Genomic DNA, 14,491 nt, shown 5'->3' on the forward strand with positions numbered 1-14,491 from the left:
CCTAAATTCATTCCCAATATTTACATGTATCAAAAGGAAACAGGAAAGGAAGGTATGAAGGTGAGAGGAAGAGAGGAGGAAGGAAGAGAAGAAAAGTCAAACAGAGGGGAGAAGTGAGGAAGGGGAAGATGGAGGGAAATTAGTCAGCAATGTTATATTTAGAACTGGGATACAGTAGGCCCCTAAAGCCAGCTCTGTGAACAAATCAGAATCTCTAAAAACATGCCATCCTAAATCATTCAAAACAAACACCTATCCTTTCCTCCATTATATTTCCCCATGCTTGAATTCCTCCTCAGTGCTGGACACTGTACTAAATAAACATTTTATTAATAATCCTCATTTACTCCTTATAACAGCAAAGTAGTATTATCCCCAGCCATGGGTGAGAAAACTGGAAACTAATATTCAAACTGATCCTTTTTTTTTTTTTTTTTTGAGTATCCATCTTGGAATGAAGCAGAAGAATTTTAAACTGAATTTAAAGCATTTTAAACTTAATTTAAAAATACTAATCTTATGAACCTCCACCAAAACTTTAACATGATCTAACAACATACATCAGGGATCAGCACACTTTTTCTTAAAGGGCCAAACAGTAAATATTTTAGGCCTAACAGGTGATATGATCTCTGTGACAACTGCTCAAATCTGCCATTGGAGCACCAAAGCATCCATAGATAATACATAAATTAATAGCATAGCTGTGTTCCAATAAAACTTGATTTACGAAAACAGGCAGTGCTTTGAATTTGGTTCACAGGCCCAAGTTTGCAGACATCTGATTTAGAGAATAAACTTTTTCATGACCAAGTTATTCAATCACCCAACAATGTAATTTTAGTAGAGCCAAGAGTAGGCAGTACATAGTCATCTCTTTAAGTGTCAGAGAAGCTACCTCAATAAAGATTTACTTCCTCATCCTTAATTAGCTAATTTTAAAAGAATTTAAAGCATACTTTTAGGCTGTTTCACAGGAACTAAATTAGCATGGCTTGCTTTGATTTTATATATCATGAATAAAATCAGTGTCCATTAACACCAAAATCGACATTAATTAAGGCATATTGTGCTTAGAATTGGCACAGGTCCTTGACCAGAAAATTTTTCCATAGTTACAAAAATTAGCTTAAGTGGATTTTCAAGTCTAGAATTCAGTAATGTTCAAAAGGTGCCAAATAAACTTGATTTACCTAATTTACTCCATTACTTTTAAATAAGCTATTTTATCTGTATAAACAGCCTTTCAATTTGACCTTCCAAAGAGACAGTTTTACACTTTAAGAAAATAAATGAGGAAGGTAAAAGGTTATAAATAATTGTAGGCAGCTGAATGTCTAAATAGCCAAGTTTTATAAATCCTTTCCACCTCACTTGTCCTAAAATAATTATATTTAGTCAAGAAACTCCATTTGGGATTTTCTTTTCTTTCATTTTAGCTAGGCTCATAAGAATAATCACTATAAAAGCTTCATCAAATACACAACAGATAAAGAAAACAATTACTAAAAATAACTATATGAAGCCAATGTGGCTCAAGCAATTAGGTGCCTGCCTCCCACATGGGAGGTCCCGGGTTCATTTCCCAGTGCCTTCGAAAGAAGATGAGCAGATGCTGCAACGAGCCACAGAGGCCACAACAAGCAGACGCTGCAACAAGCAGATGCCACAACCAGCAGACAATGCAACCAGCAGGGAGCAGAAGTGGCTCAAGCAGTTGGGTACTAGCCTCCCACATATGAGGTCCAATGTTCAGTTCCTGGTGTCTCTTTTTTTTTTTAATTGCTTTTTAAAAAAAAAATACATAGATCACAAAAAATATTACATTAAAAAAATATAAGAGGTCCCCATATATCCCACCCCTTACCCCACCCTACTCCTCCCACATCAACAACCTTTCATCACTGTGGCACATTCATTGCATTTGGTGAATACATTTTGGAGCACTGCTGCACCACATGGATTATAGTTTACTTTGTAGTTTACACTCTCCCCCAGTACATTCAGTGGGTTATGGCAGGATATATAATGTCCAGCATCTGTCCCTGCAGTATCATTTAGGACAACTTCAAGTCCCAAAAACGCCCCACATCACATCTCTTCTTCCCTCCCCTGCCCTAAGTAACTACTGTGGCCACTGTCTCCACCATCAATGATGCAGTTTCTTCCATTGCTAGAGTCACAATAGTTTTATAGTAGGAATACCAGTAAGTCCACTCTAATCTATATTTTATTCCTCCATCCTGTGGACTCTGGATGGCGATGTCCACTCCACCTCTAAATTGAGACTGGGCTTAGATCCCACATGGTTGATGGATGCGATTCTCCTGCTTGGAGTTGTAGGCCCTCTTGCTTCCCCGGTGTGGTGGTTGACCATCTTCACCTCCCTATTAGCTGACCTAGGTAAATAAAATGAACCAGAGAGTGGGAGTTGCAACTCTTTTGAGGCTCAGAACCCAGCTGGCACATGGCCAGTCCAGAGATTGAAGTCCCCTGAGTATATACCAACTCCAGTGTCAACCACAGGTTCGGTAAAAGTGACAAAAGAGGCATGCATAGAAAGTCACATCTGAGTCCAACTCCATCACACTCAGGAACACAAATTACAAAGTAGGGCCCACTGAAAAGGCACTGAACTCCAGAGCCATTTGCCATGACTATAGAACCTGTGTGTCTCTGTAGCCCTCAGGAGCACCAGTACCTGGATTGTATCTACTTTGGTTGTGCCTTGGATCCTGCTGAGATGTGCATAAGCACGACCCCTCTGATGACCTTCCAACTCTTTTTTGAAGACTCTTAGCCTGGTGCCTCTTAAAAAAGACAAGCAGACAGACAAGGGAGCCATCTCCGGTGGATAGGGGGGTAAAAATTTAAAAAAAAGAAACTTCTTGAAAAAAAAACTATAAACATTGTAAGTTTATTGTTAACCATAAACTTAACCTAAAACATTGGTACCTAGCATTAAACTCTTTTTCTGGTACTTCTGCAGTACTCCCAGCCTAGAAAGTGACACAAAACAAGACAGCTCAAACCCCAAGATATCGTTCAGATTTTTGTACTTGCTTCCTTATAATTTATAATTCCCTGTGAATGCTGTAAAAGGTGGCAGAATTATTCAGAGTGATTATACTCTTTCATTACTACTACATGAAAGCTGCAATTTGACAGACTACAAGTCCTATTTTTTGTGCTTTGGATTTCAAAGACACCAAAAACAGTTTTGATACTGCTTTGTTCCTTCAACAGAATTTATACTAAAGAAGATCGTAAAGCTTCATGACATGTTCCTTTTATCCCTGTTCGCTGTTAATAGAACCCATCAAAACAACATCTTGGAGCTGTCCCACCCAATTATTTGTAAGTAAACATCTATTTAAGATCTACTAAAGGTTGTCCTTTCCGTAAAAGTATCCAGTTAAGACTCCCATGATTCCCTGCACATTACATTCAATTTAGTCTTGGACCTGCAAACAGTATTTAATCAATTTAGAGTGATTCAAGTCTCTTCTTTCTTCTCTCTCTGCCTAGCTTTAAGTCAAACTGCCATTCATAAGATTTTTGTTCTCTTGGGTAGAGAAAAAAATATGTTTCTTAAACTCTATTAGCTAAGATAAAATAAGAACCTGATTGTCAGAAAAACTAATAGTTGGACAAGGTAATAAACAATTTCCTACTGCTTATCAAAGGACAGTCTAAATCTTCAAGTTCAATCAGGAAAGAAAGAGGAACAAAGGCAGCATAGAAGAACACGTTCATCTGGCTGAAAAGAAAAGAACAGAGTTCAGTGCATGAAAAGTACAGAAGAATTCCATGTGATAAACTTGCCTGCAAAATTGCTGAAAAGATAGAAATGGGGAAAAAATTAAAGATTTCAAATTAAAGACTTTATTTTAGAGCACAAAGAAACCTAAGAAGTTATCTTAGTCTTCTGGCTACTTTGCAGTGATGAAGAAACTAAGGCCTAAGAGATAATGTCTCTGGCCAGAAATAATGACTGTCTAGAACCCAAGTCTCCTTCCAATACACCATAAAGCATAACACCATCACTCCCCTGTGTAGCTCTCACCTCTCCTGCTACTTACTCTGCCTTTTCATTCCACTCTAAACTAAACATACTGCCTCCTTGCATCTCTAAAACACACCAGGCATGCTCCCGCCTTAGGGCCTATATAGTTACTGTTTCTTCAGCAAGGAATACTATTCCTCCTAGTAGCTATCACCTGATTCTCTTCCTCACTTCCTTCAGATCTTGACTCAAACAGTCCTCACTGGACATCTTATCTAAAATTGCAAAACTCTCACCATCACAATGGACACTTCTACCTTCCTTTCTGCTTTTCCTTTCTTCTTAACCCCTATCGGTATTTAATATACTATATATTTACATATTTATCTTGTTTACTGTGTCTCTCCAGTTAGAATGTAAACTCCATGAGTAAGTATTTTGTGTCTTTGTTCATTACTGAATCCCTAGAACCTAGAATAGTGGCACTCATGGAGATTCCTGTTTCATTCTAACAAACTGTGATTTGGCAAGTCTGAGCTGGAGACCAACAAACTGTACTTAAAACAGTCTAGGGTATAAAGGAACACAATGTGAAAAACAGTCACATAAATTGTATAGGAAATAGAGAGCTGAAAATTTGCTAGGAGGGCCCAAGCCTAGGGACTACAAGGATAATGGTAATAATAACTCACAATAATCAGCAGTAACATGGAAGAGCTAAAAAATAAAATAAAAGATAAGAGAGTAGTGAACATTCTCTCATATGGACATACGGGTGGATAATCATAGGACATATTTATACTAAAATATTATTTGTTGTTTATTGAAATTCAAATTTAAGTGTCCTATGTTTTCATGTGTTTTATTGTCCTATGTTTTTAATTACTAGATCTGACAACCCTATCCTAGCATGTCTTCTCAACACAGTAGCCAGAATGATTCAATTGAAGCATAAGCAAGATCATCTTATTTCTCTACTCAAAACCCTTCAATGCCCCACTATTCCATTCATGTAAAAGCCAACAACCTGTACAACAATTTACCAGATCCCACATAATCTAACCATCTCCCCCATTCACTTCCTGCTTCCCAACTCCATTAATTGTCATCACCTATTTCTCTATTCCCGCCACAATGGCCTCCTTGCTATTCCTTGAAAAATGCTTTGGCAGGCTTTCACTTCTTGGCCTTTGCACTGACGATTCCTTCAGTTAGTCACACAGTCAATTCCCTCACCTCCTAAAAAGTCTCTGCTCAAATGTCATCTTTGCAATGGGGCTGACCTATTTTTATTTTATTTTTTAAGATTATTTATTTTATTTCTCTCTTCCCCTCACCGCCCCAGTTGTCTGTTCTCTGTGTCTATTTGCTGCATGTTCTTCTTTGTCCGCTTCTGTTGTTGTCAGCGGCATAGGAATCTGTGTTTCTTTTTGTTGTGTCATCTCCTTGTGTCAGCTCTCTGTGTGTGTGGCGCCATTCCTGGGCAGGCTGCACTTTCTTTTGAGCTGGGTGGCTCTCCTTACGGGGCGCGCTCCTTGCACGTGGGGCTCCCCTACACAGGGACACCCCTGTGTGGCAGGGCACTCCTTGCGCGCATCAGCACTGCGTGTGGGCCAGCTGCACACGGGTCAAGGAGGCCCGGGGTTTGAACTGCGGACCTCCCATGTGGTGGATGGACACCCTAACCACTGGGCCAAATCCACTTCCCTCCGGGCCCTACCTATTTTAAATTGCAAACTCACCCCCTCCTTCAAGGACTTTCCCTCCTCTTTTATTACTTTCTAACATACTAGTTAACTTACTTATAGTGTTTATTGTCTATTTATTGTAAGCTCCATAAGGACAGGAATATATCCAAGTACATAAAAGAGTAAGCATTAAATATTTTTTGAATGAATGAATGAACCAGTAAACATATGAATAAACCTCAGTTTGTTCTTCTGTAGAATATCAGGATTGGTTACTGTATGACCCCTAAATTCCCGTTTAAGTTTAACATTCTATGATTTCATGAAATTCCCTCACCTAATACTTTTCAACTAAAATGTTTTGCTAAAGGACTCAAAATCAAAGTATACAAGGTTTAAAATATTAAAAGATATAAATTTCCCTGCTATCTATTTCTCACAACTCTTTTCCTCAAGAAAATCTAACGTCATCCTGATATTCTTATTGAATCACAACGCCAGATAAATGGGACTTCTTAGGAGAAAATCTAGTGCAAAAAATGGTTATGGTTCCCAAAATCCTCAAGACTGGGGAATGAACAAACATAAGGGGAGAACGCAACTATGAACTAAAGTAGACATTATTATTCAAGTAATGGAAGAACTTCTAACACTGATATAAAAGAAGTGGTCACCAGAGGTTCTGAGAGGAGGGAAAGGGAAGAATAGGTATAACACGGGAGCAATTGCGGGATGTTGGAATTGTTCTACATGGCATTGCAATGACTGATACAGGCCATTATTCATTTTTCCAAACCTATAAAAGTGTGCAGTGCAAAGTGTAAACCATAATGTAAACTAGAGACCATGGTTAGTAGGAATATTTCAATATGTATTCATCAATTGTAACAAATGCACCACATAATGAAAGATGTTAATTGGGAAAAGTGTGGGAAGGGTGGGATACACAGGAATGCCCTATAATTTCAAAATGACATTTATGTAATCTAAAGCTTCTTTAAAAGTCAAATTAAAAATAAAAAAAGAATGGCTATGGTGGGCTACTATAACAAATATGAGTATACTGTCTGTATCTTTTAAAATTATAGCCATAGCATGATATGAAAGAGCTCATTAAAAAGAAGATGATTTAAAGTTTCTCACCAGCAAGATTCAGTTCAGTAAACTTTCAAATATATGAAGGCTGCATAGGATGTATGTTTTTTCTTTCTAGAATAGGATAGGTAACATCTTTAACAAGGAACAACTGCCCTAAGTCCCACATTTTCATCTAGTAAGTAATAGGGAAAGTAAATTAGGGTAAAATGTCTAAGACTAGGAAAAGAAAAACCTTAAATCTTTGGCCTATAAAATTAAAGAAAAAAATTACCAATGCCTTTTTTAAGTCTCCAAATATAGAAAATACAGGAAAAAAGTAGAAAGTTTTCTACCCCGCTGTAAAGTCTAAAAAAGTAGAAAAAGATGCCTCCAGACACTAACACCTAAAAGTATTTTATTTGTGACAGTCAGCCACTCATTTTGTTACCAGAACAAAGCATGGGGACCTAGAAACCTAACCAACAAGATTCTTTATCAAAACAGATAAAAGAGGCTGAAAACCCTACATCAATTCCTTAATAGTGTCTTAATGAGACTGTAATGCAGGGAAGACCATTTCAATTCTGATAGTAACTCTTCCAACACAAAGCAATGCAGCAATCACAGGGAACTGATGTGACTAGAGCACTTCATCCTTCCAGACTCAGTGTCATAGCAGCCAAGCAGCTGGTTTGAAACCCAGGTCTCCACATGTCCTCTGTTCCCTTCCAGTCAGTGAAAGAGGGAGGAACCCTTCTGATGCTGCCCTGCTGAGGATTAAGGGCCCTCCTTATTCCTCAGGGATATATGATGGGGACGAGTTGCAATTTACTGAGAAAAACACTTGAGAGAGAAAAATGAATTGTGAGGGCCGAATTGCAGGGAGTAGGGGAAAAAGAGGGAAAATATGACAAAAGGCCAGATTGTTGCGTGAAAGAAATATCTGAGTAACTTTTTATTGGACAGCATCAGATAATAACAGTTAAAGGATTTGCAATAGTTTTGCCATTGATGCATTAGAAATAAAAGGAAACTAAGGTAAAATTATACTAAATGCAAAATTAAAGTAACTATTCTCTTTCTAACTCAAATGCAAATTCAGCAACTTCCTCAAACAAAGTGAGAGCATGAATTACTGGCAGCAAACTGCAAGTTACCAAAAGAAATTTAATAGTAAGGCCAGAGGGTACTAAGGATGGAAACATCCAGCCAAAAGCTTCTTTAGAGCTATTCAAAACAAAATTGCTACTGCATCTAATTGGAAATCTCAAAGCATGTTTTGCATAATGCTTTCTACCTAAAACCACACAGAAAATACAAGGAAAAAAAGTAGTTTAGGGATCTTTCCCTATATGAAGATAATCTTAATATAGCATTTTATTTTATTGTGTTGGCTGAGGGTAGTATGTTTATCTGTTTGCTTACAGAGAAGGAAGAACATGTAAGAAAGAAAAATTCCTAATAGAAGCCCGGCTGTAGGGTCTTCTTTAACAAACTTCTGTAACTGAGGGTTAAGAATGAACAAATGATAATGATTTGTGAATCATTATATACATGTATTTTTTTTATTTTTAATTTTTTACTTTTCTAGTATATTATACAATAGCCAAACATTAATATCTGAAATCACTGAAACCAACTATAAGGGCCTCACCCTTGTGTATACTTGCTATTGTGACGGTAACCACTCCACCCTTCCTGTTTAAATTCATAAAAACCCAAAACTCCTCAAAATCAGGGAGACAGATTTTTAGGTCATTAGGCCATCTGGGCTCCTTGCTATGCACAGGCAATAAAATCTCTCTTTGAAGCCCCCATGTTTCAGGAATTGGTCATTGTGAAGCACATCAGATAAGAACCTGCTTTTGCTTGGCATCAGTATGGCAATTCTGATGGGACCAAGGACTAAGGGTCCCTGAGGAATAAGGAGTCCGACTCCCCCAGGTTCTTAGGCCCCAGCAAGAGAGGTAAGAATGATTATCGAGCCTTTTGTGGCCACTAGACCCTATTGGTGTAAAGGCTTGACAGTTGGGTTTTTCCTCTTGCTGACACCCCAGACCCTCAAGGCATTTTAAAGTTTCAAAGTGAGAAACAGTTCCTGTTTCAGGTCCCGATGATATCTATTAGGTGAGTGAGTCATCAGGTAGAGGTGGATTGGGAAGTTTGGAGGTTCGAGTGGCCCAGGCCTGGGTTTTGAGGACTTGGGTCCTGTTTCCCCAACGATCCCCCTTGCTCTGACCTCTACATCTTTTCCTGGTTTTCTGAGTACCTATCCGTACGGGGTTTTAGGCCCAGGCCTGAGTCTGTCTGTTGAGTATACTCCTGATAAAGAAGTAAGCCAGCAATTAATTGGTATTTAGTAAAATAAGTGCTTAGTGTCTGTTTATTTTTTAATTGGTGTATTACTTAGATATAGTAAATGTTAAGTGTCTGTTTAAACTGCTAATTGGTGTATTACTGCATTTGTATTGCTCAAGTGTTCCTAATTGGTTTTGGTTACCGAAATTCTCTAAAATGGGAAATTCTAATTCTACTAGCATTCCTAAATGTGGCCCTTTAGGCTGTATTTTGAAAAACTGGAAAAACTCAAGTCACAAGCTGATGAAAAAGCAGGAAACTGTTTTTTCTGCAGCAAAGTTTATAATTTACAATCAGGAGAAAAATGGCTGGAGTGTGGTTCCATAGAGAAGAAAGAACCTGTATCTCAATTCAGCCAGGACTGCTCTCTAAAATCATCAGTTGAGCTGGCAAAATTTCTACTCCTCCAAAAGTGCCTCCAGGAATAAATGAACACGGAAGTCCAAAAGAATTTGGATGTACAAATACCCCATTCCCAATGTCAGAATTATATAACTGAGAAACTATCCCACTTTATAGAGAAGCCCCAAAGAAAATAGAAAGCTTCATTGCCTCAACCAGTATCCAAGCTTTGTTAAAAACCTTAAGAACAGGAGATAAATGGAGAATGGTAATTGAAAAAGCAGAGCAAGAAGCAGATAAGAAGCAAAAAGAAAATCCTAATATGCTAGAGCAAAGTTAGCAGCACCAGTAAAAAAAATTTAAATGGACTCCAAATGGTGCCAAGGACTGGGCTAAATTAGAGCAAAAATTTACCAAGGGTAAGTGACGTAGTGCAAGAACCAAGAGAAAAGTCCCTCAGCTTTCCTTAAAAGCCAAGCTAAAGAAAACCAATACTTCAAAAAGATAAGAAACCAGGACCCACCCCACCTCCAACCCTTGAGAGATGGAAAAAATTCTGAAGAAATTAGAAAACACTGGGAAAGGGATTGCCTAGCCGCCCCTAAGAAAAAACCCTAAGGACAGTTAGGTGGCAACCCACAGAGACCTGAAATGGAGAGTAGCTTTACTACTGAATTAAAACCAAATATTTAAAGCATAACCTCCCACAGTACCACCCCTGCTAAAAACCTGATAACCAAGTTTATGTCCACATAACTTTTTCTCCAATTTTTAATAAAAATCGCCAGAACAGGCTTGCACACAACAAGCAAAACTACTGTTGAAAATAAGCAAATCATCCCTATCCCAGAGGAAATCTTGCAAGCTAAAACAAACAAACAAACAAAAAACTCTAGGCGTGGACTGATGGAAAGCCATACCTAAAAATATATATGAGTCAAACCAGTGAGTTTTATATCTCTGTGTTTCAGTTTTGTGTTCCTAACTTTCTATTTGTGTCTGAATGTTCAAAGTATATTTTCATTACTTCCAAATGATAACAGCAAATTATCAAATAAAAATTCTTAAGAGAGCTCTGATCAAATTGCTAAAAATTAAATAAGCACCTATATATATATATATATACATGTAAATGAGGACCCCTGGAGTCCCAAAAAATTTATAAGCTAAAATAATACTCAAACCTTGACCAATTAATTTTATAAGATGGTAGGGAAGGTCAGGTTTGAAATCTGAACAGACAGAAAAAAAACAGAAAAGGATTTCCTGGATTCCTCCACAGTCTTTCTATCTCACCTAGTCATGCCACCAAGGTCTTCTCCAAAACCTTGAATGAATTCAGGCCAACACCAAAATCTTCAATCAAAGAAATCTCTTCAATCTTGCAGGAGAAAGTAAACCAATGGGGGAAGCTATAGGGAAGGACTAGATGCAGGAGAATTGGGGAGATGTGAGTTTAGTTTGGAATTCTTCCTACTAGGATATAGATTTATAGTGATAGAGGCAGAGGGGAATACTATAGAATAAAACTTGTTTTGCATAGTTTGTTCTATAATTCCCCAATTTAAAAATTTTTAACAGACTTGGGATGAGAGTAATTTATAATCCAATTGCCAAACTTCAGTAAGTGAAGAAAATGTCCTCGGAAACTATGGAAAGGTTTTTCTAGATTATGCCTGAAACAAATATATTCTATTGAGGGGATTGAACCTGGCCCCTCATGTGCAGGAGGGTGGTGCTCAACCACTGAGCCACACTGGCTCTCCTAATTTTATTCTTATTTTCATTTTATTCTTAGCTATAATCTCCCTAAGTTTATACAGATACTGATAAAATAAGCTAGCATTTATGTCTAGTAGATCTTTAAGGTAATGAAAAATGTTTAAGTTTGGATTTAATGAAATTATTAGTTTGACAAACTTTATTGTGTTTTGTAGAATATATGAAAGCAGACAAAGATCCTTCTGATAACTTGAATTATGCAGATATCTAGAGTATGCAGGATATGCTTTGTTAAAGAAAAGAATATACTTTTGTCCTAAAGTGAGATGGCTAGTTTTTCACAGAATGAAAGGTAAAAATGTGTTCAGACAAGTCTTGAATGAATATGGAAAGCTGTAGAGGGTTTGTGAAAATGAATTGTGTTTTACCCAATGCTAACTAAAATTTGATAAATTTGTGTAAGGCACTGTGGTTCTGCCTAAGATAAAATGGCTGGTTTTCACAGAAAGAAAGGCAGGCAATATACAGAACAAGACCTGAATGGATGGATATATAAGTTTATAGAAGGCCTGTGGAAGTAAATTTTGTTCTTTATGATCAATACTGACTATAATTTAATAAGCTTACTTAAAGGTGTAATTCTGTCCTAAAGTGAAATAACTGGTCTTCATAAAATACAAAGCAAAAATGTGAGAACAAAATCATAGGAAGTTTGCAAAAAATATTCTATCTATTGTGATCAATGCTAATTAAGATTTATCAAATAATATACTGATATGAAACTAAAATTTAATTTTCTTTCTGTTAAATTATTAGCCTGTTCTTAGAGGTTATGAAAGTTTTTAAATAATCAATATATAAAATACAAAGAATCTGTGCCTTACCAGAATTACTTCTTATACTTCATGTTGACCTTATCATATCCTTAATGGTTTAAGAAAAACAAAGACTTTACTGTAGAAGAAATAGAGGCCTGTTTAAACATAATGTTCAAACTGACAACTTTTACCATTCTAAATCAAAACCTTAAGGATATCTTTCATTTCAAACTGTTACAAAGAATTTGTTCTTTTACCTTATAAAAAGTGAAGTGCTAAAAATATATGCATTTATGAAATATTGAAGACCAATCAGACCATTAATGGGCAATTAGTGCAACTTCTTATAAAGAAAATAATGCTAAGGTAAGACCAAAACCGATGTCATCACTGAAATTAACATTTTCAATATGTTTGCATTTTAATTCACAACAGAAACATATATTCCAAAACTGGAAACTCATAATACTTGTTAAATTGAGGAAGATTTAAATGTGATGGTATTTTGACAAAGTTTTAAATTTAGTCACATTTTATTCTGATCAGAATTTTTATCAAGATGATGAGCTTTTGTTTTTTGAAACTGGTTTGTCATAAGATAGAGTGCATAATCACAGTATTTATTTCCTAGGACTATTGTGAATGTGTAGGCTGCTGTTTACTCCTAAAGGAACAATTATTTTAAAAATATTATCAAACTCAGTTGCCTATTTCAGACACTTAATACCTACAGAGATCCATGTTACATTTATCACAATGAAGTCTTTTTTTTTTTTTTTTAAAAGAATCACCCTCATTGTTGAAAGTAAATGTACTCTCAGGGTGTGGATATTAGAATTCCAATAAGCATGTAATTATATTAAGGCAGTGGTAGCAGGAAAATAATCTTAATTTCATTGGGACTCTAGGTTTTTATAAATGTATTGGGAAAATAGTTTTTCCTGTACTGCTGAAGTTTCATTTTGGTAAACAGTATCTTTCTAAAAGAAAAACCATGAGGGAGAAATTGAGGTACGTCCATTTCCTCAAATGACCAGTATTGTATTCATGAACACTGTGTATCTTACAATGAACAGTATGAAAGCTGGTCATTTTTCAATCTGAAATAAAATATTTTCAAGAATTTTTAAAATTATATCATTTAATAGGAGTTGCATGAGAAGTGTTTTGTGTTATAAAATTGAAGGAATTTTCTAATCTGTTGGTTAAATCTGTTTAAGTAAAATGTTAATATATTTAGCAATCATATAAAATTCTTAAAGACAATGTTCTCACTGTCCACATTCTATCCTAATACTGATCGGCATGATGGCATTGTTGACTCTAGTTTTAGTTATTCTTAGAAGAATGTTACTGTCATGAAAACCAAATTTCCAGGTCAGTTTTACTGTTTTCTGATGGTTCTCTAAAAAGCATGCAGTATTCAATAAAAAGGACTTTAAAAGTGAAGTAATAGGGGGAAGTGAGTGTAGCTCAGTGGTTTAAGGACCTGCTTCCCAAGTACAAATGGATGAGGTCCCAGATTCAATCCCTATTACCTCCTTAAAAAGAAAAGGTTCATTAACATAACCTTGGAAAAGTGTAAAAGTAAAATAAAGCAAAACTTCTGCTATGATCTGTGGCTAATGGCCTCAATACAAAGTAATTGTTAAATGTGTTTTTTATCTAGTAGCAGCTACATTTAAAATACTTATAAGGGAATCAGGGTCTAGAGTGTAAGCTCTTGGAGCAGTCACATCTATTCCTAGGCTTTAATTGTTATTTCTAAATCATACGATGCTTTACTTTTTGTGTATTACCTAATAGCTCCTTAGAACTTTAAGTACTGTATGATACCTGAATATCAAAGCTAACATTCCCAAGCTCTAAAGGTGCTAAATAAACAGCACTAATTCTAAAAGACCACCCCAAGCAAAGAAGCTAAAGAAAGAATCAGACTTCAATTAAAGGTAAATGGGGCTAAACTAATTAAAAACTAAGGTAAATCAGAATACAAGGAAAAAATAATAATAGTAGTACTTTAAAACTTTAATTTCTACGGAGACCAAAAAAGGAGAAATTTATATTGTCAAGAAAGTTTTTTAAATTTCTGTGGCACACTATCCAATTTAACCTATTTGGTCAGTTGATTTATTTATTTTTTTTTTTTTTTTAAAGATTTATTTTTTATTTACGTCTCTCCCCTTCTCCCCTCCCGCCCCCCCAGTTGTCTGCTCTCTGTGTCCATATGCTGTGTGTTCTTCTGTGACCGCTTCTATCCTTATCAGCAGCACCAGGAATCTGTGTTTCTTTTTGTTGCGTCATCTTGTTGTGTCAGCTCTCCGTGTGTGCAGCGCCATTCTTGGGCAGGTTGCACTTTCTTTCGCACTGGGTGGCTCTCCTTATGGGGCACATTCCTTGCACATGGGGCTCCCCTATGAAGGGTATACGCCTGCGTGGCACGGCACTCCTTGCGCACGTCAGCACTGCATATGGGCCAG

At 36.5% G+C, this 14,491-nt stretch overlaps 1 protein-coding gene across 1 annotated transcript in view; it reads right to left on the reverse strand.

Annotated features, from left to right (window-relative positions):
- The window catches only part of NUBPL (NUBP iron-sulfur cluster assembly factor, mitochondrial), a 208,991-nt gene that overhangs the window by 157,626 nt on the left and 36,874 nt on the right, over positions 1-14,491 (reverse strand). The gene's annotated exons all lie outside the window — the stretch shown is intronic.

Source organism: Dasypus novemcinctus, chromosome 3 (genome assembly GCF_030445035.2).
Source record: "Dasypus novemcinctus isolate mDasNov1 chromosome 3, mDasNov1.1.hap2, whole genome shotgun sequence".
Lineage (NCBI taxonomy): Eukaryota > Metazoa > Chordata > Mammalia > Cingulata > Dasypodidae > Dasypus > Dasypus novemcinctus.